The sequence below is a fragment of the Bombina bombina genome, unplaced genomic scaffold (assembly GCF_027579735.1).
Source record: "Bombina bombina isolate aBomBom1 unplaced genomic scaffold, aBomBom1.pri scaffold_1957, whole genome shotgun sequence".
In the NCBI taxonomy this organism is placed as follows: domain Eukaryota; kingdom Metazoa; phylum Chordata; class Amphibia; order Anura; family Bombinatoridae; genus Bombina; species Bombina bombina.
In genome coordinates, this window is record NW_026511292.1 from 28942 (window position 1) to 43855 (window position 14914).

The 14914-nt window shown below is 36.3% G+C and overlaps 1 long non-coding RNA gene across 1 annotated transcript; it reads right to left on the minus strand.

The window, feature by feature from the left end:
• Positions 1-10763: 10763 nt before the first annotated feature.
• On the minus strand, positions 10764-13818 carry LOC128643691 (uncharacterized). Its single transcript, XR_008399865.1, has 2 exons — positions 13731-13818; positions 10764-10968 (listed from the first exon to the last, which is right to left on the minus strand). It is a non-coding gene; the product is annotated as an uncharacterized LOC128643691 (long non-coding RNA).
• Between the last annotated feature and the right edge of the window lie 1096 nt (positions 13819-14914).

Genomic DNA, 14914 nt, shown 5'->3' on the forward strand with positions numbered 1-14914 from the left:
TCTCCAGATCTCAACCCCATAGAAAACCTTTGGAGGGAGTTGAAAGTCTGTGTCTGTGTTGACAGCCCCAAAACATCAATGCTCTAGAGGAGATCTGCATGCAGGAATGGGCCAACATACCTGCAACAGTGTGTGACAACCTTGTGAAGACTTACAGAAAACGTTTGACCTCTGTCATTGCCAACAAAGGATATTTAACAAAGTATTGAGATTAACTTTTGATATTGACCAAATACTTATTTTCCACCATAATTTGCAAATAAATTCTTTCCAAATCAGACAATGTGATTGTCTGGATTTGTTTCCACATTTTGTCTCTCATAGCTGAGGTATACCTATGATGAAAATTACAGGCCTCTCTCATCTTCTTAAGTGGGAGAACTTGCACAATTGGTGGCTGACTAAATACTTTTTTGCCCCACTGTATTTAGAGTCTTGGCTGAAGTGAGCGTTAGAACTCTAACGACAAAACTCCAGCCGCAGAAAAAAGTCAGGAGTTAAGAGCTTTATGGGCTAACGCCGGTTTATAAAGCTCTTAGCTACTGTGCTCTAAAGTACACTAACACCCATAAACTACCTATGTACCCCTAAACCGAGGTCCCCCCACATCGCTGCCACTCTAATAAAAAATTTTAACCCCTAATCTGCCGACCACACACCGCCGCCACATACATTATCCCTATGTACCCCTATTCTGCTGCCCCTAACATCGCCGACACCTACCTACACTTATTAACCCCTAATCTGCCGACCAGACCTCGCCGCTACTCTAATAAATGTATTAACCCCTAAAGCTAAGTCTAACCCTAACCCTAACACCCCCCTAAGTTAAATATAATTTAAATCTAACGAAATAAATTATTTCTTATTAAATAAATTAATCCTATTTAAAGCTAAATACTTACCTGTAAAATAAACCCTAATATAGCTACAATATAACCAATAATTATGTTGTAGCTATTTTAGGATTTATATTTATTTTACAGGCAACTTTGTATTTATTTTAACTAGGTAAAATAGTTATTAAATAGTTATTTACTATTTAATAGCTACCTAGTTAAAATAATTACAAAATTACCTGTAAAATAGATCCTAACCTAAGTTACAATTAAACCTAACACTACACTATCAATAAATTAATTAACTAAACTACCTACAATTACCTACAATTAAATCAACTAAACTAAATTACAAAAAAACCCACTAAATTACAAAAAAATAAAAAAAGATTACAAGAATTTTAAACTAATTACACCTACTCTAAGCCCCCTAAAAAAATAACAAAGCCCCCCCAAAATAAAAAAAATTTCCTACCCTATTCTAAAATAAAAAGTTAACAGCTCAATTACCTTACCAGCCCTTAAAAGGGCTTTTTGCGGGGCATGCCCCAAAGAAATCAGCTCTTTTGCCTGTAAAAAAAACATACAATACCCCCCCAACATTACAACCCACCACCCACATACCCCTAATCTAACCCACCCAAACCCCCCTTAAAAAACCTAACACTAAGCCCCTGAAGATCTCCCTACCTTGTATTCACCCAACCGGGTATCACCGATCCGTCCAGAAGAGGGTCCAAAGTCTTCATCCTATCCGGCAAGAAGAGGTCCAGAAGAGGGTCCGAAGTCTTCATCCTATCCGGCAAGAAGATGTCCTCCAGAGGGTCCGAAGTCTTCATCCTATCCGGCAAGAAGATGTCCTTCAGAGGGTCCAAAGTCTTCATCCAGGCGGCATCTTCTATCTTCTTCCATCCGGAGCGGAGCGGGTCCATCTTGAAGCAGCCGGCGCGGATCCATCCACTTCTGACGACGTCCTAAGTCCGAATGAAGGTTTCTTTAAATGACGTCATCCAAGATGGTGTCCCTCGAATTCCGATTGGCTGATAGGATTCTATCAGCCAATCGGAATTAAGGTAGGAAAAATCTGATTGGCTGATTGAATCAACCAATCATATTCAAGTTCAATCCGATTGGCTGATCCAATCAGCCAATCAGATTGAGCTTGCATTCTATTGGCTGATCGGAACAGCCAATAGAATTCGAGCTCAATCTGATTGGCTGATTGGATCAGCCAATCCAATTGAACTTGAATCTGATTGGCTGATTCAATCAGCCAATCAGATTTTTCCTACCTTAATTCCGATTGGCTGATAGAATCCTATCAGCCAATCGGAATTCGAGGGACGCCATCTTGGATGACGTCATTTAAAGGAACATTCATTCGGACTTAGGACGTTGTTAGAAGAGGATGGATCCGCGCTGGCTGCTTTTAAGGGCTGGTAAGGTAATAGAAGAGGATGGACCCTTTTAAGGGCTGGTAAGGTAATAGAGCTGTTAACTTTTTATTTTAGAATAGGGTAGGGCATTTTTTTATTTTGGGGGGCTTTGTTATTTTTTAGGGGGCTTAGAGTAGGTGTAATTAGTTTAAAATTCTTGTAATCTTTTTTTATTTTTTGTAATTTAGTGTTTGTTTTTTTTGTAATTTAGTTTAGTGGATTTAATTGTATTTTATTATAGATAATTGTATTTAATTTATTTAATTAATTTATTGATAGTGTAGTGTTAGGTTTAATTGTAACTTAGGTTAGGATTTATTTTACAGGTAATTTTGTAATTATTTTAACTAGGTAGCTATTAAATAGTAAATAACTATTTAATAACTATTGTACCTAGTTAAAATAAATACAGTTGCCTGTAAAATAAATATAAATCCTAAAATACCTACAATGTAATTATTATTTATATTGTAGCTATATTAGGGTTTATTTTACAGGTAAGTATTTAGCTTTAAATAGGATTAATTTATTTAATAAGAAATAATTTATTTCGTTAGATTTAAATTATATTTAACTTAGGGGGGTGTTAGGGTTAGGGTTAGACTTAGCTTTAGGGGTTAATACATTTATTAGAGTAGCGGCGAGGTCCGGTCGGCAGATTAGGGGTTAATAACTGTAGGTCGGTGTCGGTGACGTTGGGGGGGGCAGATTAGGGGTTAATAAATATAATATAGGGGTCGGCGGTGTTAGGGGCAGCAGATTAGGGGTTCATAGGGATAACGTAGGTTGCGGCGGTGTCCGGAGCGGCAGATTAGGGGTTAATAATATACAGCAGGTGTCAGCGATAGCGGGGGCGGCAGATTAGGGGTTAATAAGTGTAAGGCTAGGGGTGTTTAGACTTGGGGTTCATGTTAGGGTGTTAGGTGCAGACTTAGAAACTGTTTCCCCATAGGAAACAATGGGGCTGCGTTAGGAGCTGAACGCTGCTTTTTTGCAGGTGTTAGGGTTTTTTTCAGCCCAAACTACCCCATTGTTTCCTATGGGGGAATCGTGCACGAGCACGTTTTTCAAGCTGGCCGCTACCGTAAGCAACGCTGGTATTGAGAGTTGAAGTGGCGGTAAATATGCCTGTGCGCTCCCTTTTTGGAGCCTAATGCAGCCCTTCAGACAACTCTAAATACCAGCGTTGTTTAAAAGGTGCGGGGGGGGAAAAACACGCGTAGCTAACGCACCCCTTTGGCTGCAAAACTCTAAATCTAGGTGATAGTTCTCTTGGTATCCATTGTTGCAAAACATACCTAGATAGGCTCATGAGTTGGGGGCCCGCCACCCACGCCACCATCATGACACGCCCGGTCACGCCCCCATCACGGCACGCCTGGCCACGGCCTCCACCAGGCAGCTTCCGCAGTGCGCACTCCTCTGCTGCTCAAGGCCAAGTCTCTACTGCGCATGACTGCATCTGATAAACACACCTGGCCTTTTATTATATAGGATATATTAGTTGTACATGAAAAATTTTAGGTTTCATATCCCTTTAATACAAAACATTAGTTATGGGTAGCTAAACAAATCAGTTTACCCAAAATGATAATACATTTTAAACAAATGAGCAGACATAGTTAAAAATGTTATTGCAGAACACTCCGTAAACATCTGATTACCAATTATACTGGCAGAAAATCGTTGGAGATCAAAACATAAAAAGTCAGTAATGCTGCCCCTCATTAATACTATTTGATGAATCACTAGTCCAATCGCTCTTAAACGTCTGTCGCATGCACACTTTCCGGTTGCAAAATCCAATGACAGACAGCTTTTTATTTGGATTTTGCAACTGGTCGCGTGTGCGCTCAGGAATGTAGTGAAGTCACAATGACACATTCCGACAGGTCGCAGATTTCGTCACTACACAGGCCCCAACGATAACATCACTGCTAGTCAATTCATGAAGCTCGTAGGAGTCAGACGGTCTAGCTAACCTGTGTAGCACAAAGTTGACATATGGCTACACAATCCGACTTGTGCAGCTTGTAGGGGACAAGTAGCCATGATTACTCTTCACAGACAAAGCATAGTTGCACTAACTATCAGATCTAATGTTATACATAGCTGTCACCTAGAAAGGGGCTGCTTTCAGTTGGCATGTACGGTCTACATGCGGGCATGAATCGGCTATTGTTTTGACATTTCGTAAAGTGGTTCTGAATTAAAGTAATTTTAAACTTTGCCATTTAAATCCACACTATATGTAATTATTAATAAAAAAAATTAATTTGACGATTTTTTCTTAAAATAAAGTCCATTTAATGTTCCTTAACATCACGCCGTTCCACCGCCCGCATCTCTTACTTTATTTTGGTGCTTGATGACAATTCTGTCTTGACCCAATCGCTGTTTGCCCCCTTTGGCATCCAGCATCAACGCCCGCTGGTTAGTATGCACATGCGGCTTTATGTCCTGCAATTCTCAGTCTATATGCGCTAGATTAGATATGCACAGGTGGGACCGCTCTCTACGTCACACTGTGAGAAAACAGGAAATAACAAGGGGGTGGAGGAACATACGAACCGGTAATATTTAAAATTATTTTACTTTTATGCACAAACTTACAAAAAAAACTAGCGACTCTAATAATTTGAACATGCAGAATGCAAAGGAGTGTCCGTGGATCGTTAAGCTTACCATCACTTTAATTTCTACTATAGGCCTTTGTTATGGAATCTGTTGTCAGCTAATTTCTCAAGTGCCATCACTGTTAAATGCTAATTGCACATGCACATTGGAAGTTTTGTGAAATTTGTATGTAATTAAATACAGCGCTATAATTGGCCATGAGGCGGAGTGATAGAGTTTAGTAGCAGAGCCCTTTTTGTCAAGTCGTTCCAGGGTCATTGTGTTGAACGCCAAAGAACAAGAGAAAAAGGCAAAAGGGTAAAGAAACAAAAATATTTTCATATTACTATAATTATGTCTTATATCCTTTACTTGTAAATAATAGTGACAGGAAGATAGGCTTTCTTTATGCCTCTCTTCAAACAATTTTTCTGCATTTACTTTCCATCAAAAAAGTATTCTGAAATGAATCAGTTAATAATGAAAACTATCAGGCATTCAGTGCAGTCATTACATTACACTCAGGCTGTCAGTTCATTAATCCTTTTTACTAATGCGCAGTCTACAGCGTTAAGCAATAAAACACCAACTATTAAAGTCAATAAGCAGAATTCCCAGGTATCTTAGAGAAGAAAAACAGATGAGCTGCTCTATGGATCTGCAGGATCATTGGACAGGTGTTTGTTATCAAAATATTTTCCATTAGAACACTGAGAAATCATTAACAGTCAGCCTATCTAAATATAGCAATATTTGAAAAACACGTTTGGTGGATGCAGAATATTCTTCTTGCACCACAAATGGAACGTTTGACGTGACGGTTCTCAGCTGTTTCCATGCACGAAGTGATGTGATGTTGAAAGCAACAGGCTGTTTCTGAACTGAGCCAAAAAAATGTCCAGGAGCCACCAGGATGCCATTTTGTCAGTGATGGTCTTTTCCTACAGTTGCTTTGAATTACAAACATAGAACTTACAAACTGCTTTCCATTCAAATAAATATCACATTTTTACTATTGCAATTTTTATTTTAAGAATTATATTCATACATATAACATAACAAGCATGGCTCTGAGGCTGTCTGATTGATAGAAGCATGATCCAGTGACCTTGATTAGCTTATATATATATATATATTTCCAAATGAAATGCACTCACAGGACCTTTTGGATGAAGAAATCCAAAGTTTTATTAACGTTTCGGAGATGTACAAATCCCCTTCATCAGAACAACTCAATAATATGCAAAGTAAAATATTTATAAGGAAAACAATTAAGGCATTGCTAGAGTCCATCCTTGTCTCACTTAACAGTGGTTACTATAGTAACCTCAACTACATATATAGCCGGAGTAAAAATAATGAAACACCCCCCACATATTAACAAGCTCCATCAGTATAACTTACTTCTAAATCTATATGAAATAATCCCAAATTAGATTTTCTTAGTGCAACTGCAAACTGTCTGTATATCGTTGTCACGGCAACAGTGTTGTTATAGTAACTCATTTGTGTAATATTCTCTGGGATGAGAATTTATTAAAACCCATGTGGGTTTATCAACTCCATTTTTGGGTATCTTTGTACCTATTACCCCAAATGACCAACGTGTAGCTATTACAGCTATGATTCAAATATATACATATATACACACTCAAATGTAGCTCCAGACGGCATACATTCATATACTCATTGATCTCTGAAAACATTCCTTTATAGTAAACCAAAATGGTCTGTAAACTAACTCATTTCTATGTGAACTTCACAGTGAATTATTTCATTCTCTTTCCATTTGATCCATCTCTCATTATATATATTATTAAGCTCATACAACAGTCCACAACTGAAGTATGGTTCTGAGGTGTCATTTGTTTGTTTGGGGAGAAAGTGGTTACGAACATGAATCTATTCTCCTCTTTCTTTGTATGACTTACTTCTTTCTTGATCAATTCTTCTTTCTTTATATATATATAATATAATTTTAATCTAATTCAAAGTGAGTTACGTAAACAGTAATTAGCATTATTTAACAGCATATGAATAATATAATAGAAAAATCGGTTCTTGGTATGCCCATACAGAAATACACGGTTAAGGTACATATATATATATTTATTTATTTATTTGTTTGTTTATTTTTCCAAATATGAGGGCACTTACAGGTCATATCTTTTCCAAAATATATTTAGTCTTATACTTTATTTAACAATTACAAAGTTCATCAATTAAAAAGTCGACATTTTGGCTTGTTCATTAAGCCTTTGTCAAGACCATCTACAAAAAGGAACCATTAAACACCAATACCAATATTTACATACAAATGTCAAAAATACTCATGTGATATTCTATGTATCTCCCAAAGTGAAAATATATCACCCTAACAATATTTATCCTGGTCACTTTAAAAACATATTATATATTCCTTGTTCAGAGTTTCACCCGTGTGTATATATCAGAAATTACTTTGCCACAGCACAGAATTATTCCTTTAAACTGTAAAGTTATTTATTGACATACCTTAGTAAGATTGAATAAATATTTTAAGTCGCCATTCCAGAGCTGCATGTGTATTGTGTGTGTTGGACACTCTCAGAAATACCCGCCGCTACCTCATTGGATGTGGCGTCATGCTATACAATTTGAAGGCAGAGTTTTCTAGTGCTCGGCGTATATTCATTCAATATACATTTATGGCCACACTGTATGTATCTAGTTATGTTGCATATACTGTTTGTAACATTATGACTTAACATGAGACTTTACAATTTTTTGCTTACTTTGGTTATGCAACATCTTACAAATACATGTTTAGGTGAGGTTATTACAACGGAACAACAACACCTTTACATATTATTTCATAGGCAATATTCTACTGCATTTTACATCTTAATTCTCTAATCACCCTATTAGCAAACATATCCCTCCAGGGTTTTCATGAATCATTTACCTTGTGTCAATTTAAAGGGACAGTCAAGTCCAAATAAGACATGTAATTTTAAACAACTTTCCAATTTACTTTTATCACCAATTTTGCTTTGTTCTCTGTATTCTTAGTTGAAAGCTAAACCTAGGAGGTTCATAAGATAATTTCTTAGACCTTGAAGGCCACCTCTAATCTGAATGCATTTTGACAGTTTTTTCACCACTAGAGGGCGTTAGTTCTTGTGTTTTTATATAGATAACATTGAGCTCATGCATGTGAAGTTACCTAGGAGTCTGCACTGATTGGCTAAAATGCAAGTCTGTTAAAAGAACTGAAATAAGGGGGCAGGTTGCAGAGGCATAGATACAAGGTAATTACATATATATATATATATATATGTGTCAGAGCAGAAAGGGGACTGCACTCGCTGGCTTTATATTCAAAAATCAAAAATACTTTATTTCATAATGGTGACGTTTCGGAGTTCAGAGACCCCTTCCTCAGACCTACTATTTTTGTTTTTTAAATATAAATCCAGCAAGTGCAGTCCCCTTTTTGCTCTGATATATTAAATTTGTGATCTGGCACCCTGGTTGTTGGCTTTTTTGAAGTGGGAGTTCAGATACACTGGGACTGTTTATATACATGGGGAAAAAATGTTTTTTGGGATTTTTTTAAAACATTTGGTTCGGACAAACATGGAATTCTGATTTGTTACCGTTATTTCCAGTGGGAACAGCTAATATATGGCTAGATTACGAGTTGTGCGTTAAGGTAAAAAAGCAGCATTAACAGGTCTTAACGCTGCTTTTTTACGCATGCTGCTATTACGAGTCTTGCAGGTATAGGTGTACCGCACACTTTTTTGGCCTTACCGCAAACCAACTTACGTAAATTTTGTAAAGGCTTTTTTCAATGGGACTTGCATAGCTCCGGTATTATGAGTTTGTCCTGGGAGACCAAAAAGTGAGCGCTACACCCTCTACCGCCAAGATTCCTAATGCATTTTAAAGTCAGTGGTTATGAGTTTTACGCTACAAAGCTGTAACATAAAACTCATAACTAAAGTGCTAAAAAGTACACTAACACCCATAAACTACCTATTAACCCCTAAACCGAGGCCCTCCGACATCGCAAACACTAATAAATGTTTTAACCCCTAATCTGCAGCTCCGGACATCGCCGGCACTATAATAAACATATTAACCCCTAAACCGCCGCACCCCCGCCTCGCAAACATTAGTTAAATATTATTAACCCCTAATCTGCTGTCCCTAACATTGCCGTCACCTACCTACATTTATTAACCCCTAATCTGCCGCCCCCAACGTCGCCCCCCGAGATAGCAAGGATAACTTGCCACAAACTTTTGCTGTAAGTCGGTATAACTTGCTGCAAGTTTTCACTGGCAAGTGTGTTTACTTGCATCATAATTGCAGCAAAAGTTCTAGTTGACACTTTTTCAACTTGCAGCAAGTTTACCTGGCAAGTCTCTAGCAAGAGCATTTCTGGCAAGTCAACTGCAAGAGCTCTGCAAGTTTGTTGCCAATTTTTGGCAAGTCAACTGCAAGAGCTCTGCAAATCTATTGTCAATTTCTGGCAAGTCAACTGCAAGAGCTCTGCAAATGTCTAGTCAATTTCTGGCAAGTTAACAGCAAGAGCTCTGCAAGATAATTGCAAATTTCTGACAAGTCAATAGCAAGAGCTCTGCAAGTCTGCTGCAAATTTCTGACAAGTCAACAGAAATAGCCCTTCAAATGTGCAGCAAATTTCTCACAATTTAACAGCAAGGGCCCTTCAAGTCTACTGAAAAAGCTCTGCAAGTCTGTTACAAATCTCTAGCAAGTCAACTGCAAATCTTTAGCATATCTCTGGCACATATATCACAATTAAGAGCAGTGTCTGCCACAAGAGCACTACAAATTTACTATTATTTACGTCAATCATATTTACAAATTAATAATAAAAAATGTTTTCCTCCAAAAGTTTATCTATGTAAGTTGTTTGTATTAATTTAATTGATCTTAAAGTTGTATCCATGCATTATCTGAGGTAATATATATTCATATATAAAACTAATATTATGACAGGTAATATATTAAAGGGACACTAAAACCACATTTTTTATTTCATGATTCAGGCAAAGCATGCCATTTTAAGCAATTTTCTAGCTTACTCCTATTATCATTTTTTTTCCGTTTTCTTCCTATTTTTATTCGAAAAAGCAGGAAAGTAAGTTCAAGAGACCATTTTTTGTTCAGCACAAGGGTATCGCTTGCTGATTGGTGGCTAAATGTAGCTCTCAATATGTAATCGCTACCCAGGTGCTAAAACAAAAATGGGCCAGCTCCTAATCTTACATTTCTGCTTTTTCAAATAAAGATAGCAAGAGAACGGAGAAAAAATGATAATAGGAGTACATTAGAAAATAGCATGCTCTATCTGAATCATAAAAGCAAAACAATGGGTTTAGTATCCCTTTAAGTTGAATACTTGATGTATTCTTATATTAGAGTTATATTATAACACTAATATCATTATCTCGGGTACAGTATGGCCCCTTTTTACAGCACACCCCTTTAAGGCATTCCACTTATCAGTCTTCAGTACTGCCCATCGTTATTATGTTTCATGTTCTTACCTCCCTTTCAGTCTTTTTTGGCCATCATTTTAATTGATTATTTTCTTTATGAATATTTGTTTTACAGATATCTCCATTTCTGTGCAGTTATAAAAAATAATTATTGTATATAAAAATTGTTACCAGAAGTTAAACTAGGAAAATCATATTTATTTTTTATTGATTTCATACTTTTACTGATTTTAATAAAATTAGCCTTTGCCTGTCTGGTAAATATGATCTGTTAACCTCAATACTGTATGAAGATAAAAATATTCACCAAAAAATACTTTAGAAATGACTCCATAAAAACAACAGCATTGACTATTACAAAAGTAATTTAAACTTTTATTAGGCTTCAAATTTTCCAGGTATTAAAACATTTTAAATATGACATTGTAATAAACCAGAGAATAACTTATAGTATAGGCCTAGGGTACAAGTATAATGCAGATGCACAATAATGTTGACAGAACAACAAAAATATAATATGATGTCCATCTGTATCTGTTCTATGATCTTGAATTTGGCACCGGCCTGTAAAAATAAAAACAAATATTACATAAATATGGGCATTCTGTGCTAATTGCTTAGTCTACAGCAGAACTTTAATTTGTAGAACTAAAAAAGTAAATCTGACAAAAAAAATAACATGCCTTTATTTCAACTTCAAGGTTGTGATGAATACTAAAAAAGAATTGTATTTTTAACTTCCATAAATTCTCATGTCAATGCAATTTCCATCTAGATATTAACATATTTGGCCACGTTCCTTCCTAATCAAACAGATCACTACCTGCCAATGGGATGCTTAGAACCTATACTTTAACCCCTTAAAGACTAGCAACGTACCCTGTACATCACTCGTCTTTGAATAGGGAAGTGCTATTAAATGCACGGTCTCGCCGCCAGTGTTGAGGCCACGCTATTTACGATGACAAGAAGGGAGGCTATAATAGCGCAGTACCGCCACTTGTGGCGGAACACGTGCTATTTAAAAAAATATAACCCTTAATGAGCGGCAACATACATGGTACATCTCAGTCGTTAAAGGGTTACTATATTGAGACTTTTTTTAGATATTAGATATTTATATTTTACTTCTCTAGAAATCAATGTGCACTATTTGATACCCTATGTTGTAATTTAAATTTTTGGTTGTGTTCCTAGACTTTTGGAGATAAAAGAGGGAAAGTCACAATGTGCAGTTTATTTCCTTTTCAATTGTGTTTTTTTCCTTTTACAAAATATAAAGTAATGTGCTATCTAGATTTGCCATATTCTAAATCTGCATATCCCCACTTCCCTTCCCAAAGGAAAATGATATAACAGAGTAGCATTTAGTAAGACAGTATTCTATTTACTTCTGTGATACTCCCATGCTGTGTGAGGTGCTTGCTTATTTAAAGGGACATTAAACACTAAGAGCCAGATTACAAGTGAAGTGCTAAATATTGCTTGCGTGCAAGCAATATTAGTGCTCCATTGAGTAATACCAGCGCCCGCTAATATTAGCTGGTATTACAACTCAAGTGTAAAATTACACAAGCTCAGAATCTAAGTGCAGCGAAGGGGGTAAGTAGCTCAGCAATGCAGCAAATATAACACTCAACTCCGACCAACTTTACCCCCAAAATACTACCTAGTGCAATTATTTTATTAAAACATAAAAATAATACAATTTGTATTTTTTTTTATAAAATACACTACACTGTATTTTGGGGGCATTTGGGGCATATTTATAAAATTGACCAGAGATCTGATCTCTGGTTAATTTTAGAAGCGATAGTTTCTACCACAAGCATATAGTAGCAATAACCAGACACTTCTAATGGCTGGTTATTTATTGTGTGCCTGCAAAAGGGCACATTTGCCCACTTGCGGGCGCGCAATAAATTAGCGCTCCACTTGTAATCTAGCCCTAAATAAATGCTAGATAGAATGAAGCATTGAAAGAAAAGGTTAGTCTGTGAATAACATGTAGATGTATTTTTTAAAGTTTTATTTGGTGTTTAAACATTAACAAACTAAGTGTAAAGTTTTAGTGTCTATAAAACAATGGGAGCTGCCATGTTGTAACTTAGGTTACATTATCTGCTGTGGCCAATTAGGGACAGTTATAAATTTGTCACTAGATTGTGCAGCCAATGGCTGTGTGGAATATAACAGTGTTCTGCACTTCCATTTCTAACAGGAGCTGAAAAGCTCACAACTTCAGAATAGAATTACAGGAAAAGGGGACAAAATAAATAATGAAAGTATATATATATATATATATATATATATTCACACATACACAGTTTATCATTTTACCATCTCAAGGTGTTTATTGTCCCTTTAAAAGGGCCTTAATAGTAAAAAAAAATGACATCCTTTAATGTAAATTTAAGACTATTGACCCTGCACTACTGTGAGATTAACCCACACAAAGGCTTTAAACACACAATGGAAGTACTGATTGGTACCTGCAGAGCACTGCTGGTCCAGAGCAAAAACTGCCAACTGCTGCTTATCTAATCAGAAATACTAGTTAAATGGCTAGCGCTCATGATTGTATTAGCAGCACTTCCGCTCAGGATCAGCAGTGCTCTGTGGTTCCAAGCGGTACTTCTACTGTGTGTTTAACCCCTTTGTGGGTTAGTGCAGGGTTGATGGTCTTAAAATGAATTAAAACAAATTAGAGCATGTATTTTTTTACTAATATGCTCTTTTAAAGAAAATATATATTGTTTTATCTTAAGTTGCATGTTGCTGAAGCACTGAAAATTGTAAAGGGAGTTTCATTTATTGTTCCTGTGACAGGAGCATTCCTTTGTTTGAAGAAGGTTTCTTTTTAGACAAGATTTATAATTCATTAACATTTTAATTGATATTAGTTGATAGTGCAATAAAAATCCTGTCACAAAGAAGCACCACTATCAAAATGGAACATTCCTTTCAAAGGGTCAGCTCAATACAAGCACAGAGAAAACTCCAACATGGCTGCTCTATTTATGATCATGGGAGGATCAGGGAAGTGAGTAAAACACTCCCCTGCTGTATCACATCCATAAAGCATGTTGTATAAACAGAAACAAACACTTCCCTGCTGTATCACATCCATATAAGCATGTTGTATAAACAGAAACAAACACTCCCCTGCTGTATCACATCCATATAAGCATGTTGTATAAACAGAAACAAACACTCCCCTGCTGTATCACATCCATATAAGCATGTTGTATAAACAAACAAAAAAACAATTTAAAAAGAAATGACTCAGTGGGGTGATTTAAACAAGAAAAAACGTAACTGCTTACCTGTGACCACAAACAATTCTTGTGTGGGATTGGTGAAGCAATCACCTATGCATCTTCTCATTTCATGGTCAGTAATGTCTTTATAGACCCTTTGACATGTTTCTGTAATAGAAAACAACATCAAATAAATGAGTATAAAGTTAGATATGCAAAATAATTAGATAAAGTCTGTTCAGCAATAGTCTGTCCCCTGTTACATGGGCATGATACACTTTGTGATTATAACATGAATTATTTAATTATAAATAATAAAACAACTTTGCATTATTCTTTCATTATTTTGCCCGCTTTGCCTGTAATGTAATGGTCTATGCAAAAGTTTTCCAGTGGCCAAATTTCACTACCATTTTCCTTATTTGGAGGAGCTAATCCTGATGTACTTCATATGACAAACAAACAAGGTGGTCTCCTTGCAAAATTCCTTATTTTATTGTGTACAAAAGGAACAGGAACAAACAAAGTCACGACGTTTCGGGGGCGTGCCCCTTAATCATGTGATCACATGATTAAGGGGCACGGCCCCGAAACGTCGTGACTTTGTTTGTTCCTGTTCCTTTTGTACACAATAAAATAAGGAATTTTGCAAGGAGACCACCTTGTTTGTTTTTCATACTATTGCTTGCAAGTTGGCAGTTACTTGCACCGGTCTCCTGTTTCCTGGGTTGCAGTGCTGGATACTACTGCTTTTTGCATATTGTACTTCATATGACAGTCACTCTAGTCACATCATACTGTCAGTATGCCTTTCCTTGTTTTATGTTAGCACAAAGTCCATGCTAAAGCCAATTAGAAAGATATACAGACTATTGTTAATCATTTGAGGTCTGAAGCCTGCATTACTAATTTTCAGCATAGTAAAAACCCATATTATTCAGAGTTAAAGGGACATGAAAGCCATTTTTTTTCTTTCGTTATTTAGAAAGAGCATGTCATTTTAAACCACTTTCGAATTTACTTCTTTTACCTAATTTGCTTCATTTTCTTGATATCACTTGCTGAAAAGTATATCTAGATATGCTCAGTAGCTGCTGATTGGTTGCTGCACATAGAGGCCTTGTGTGATTAGCTCACACATGTGCATTGCTATTTCTTCAACAAAGGATATCTAAAGAATTGAGCAAATTTGATAATAGAAGTAAATTGGAAAGTTGTTTAAAATTACATGCCCTATCTGAATCATGAAA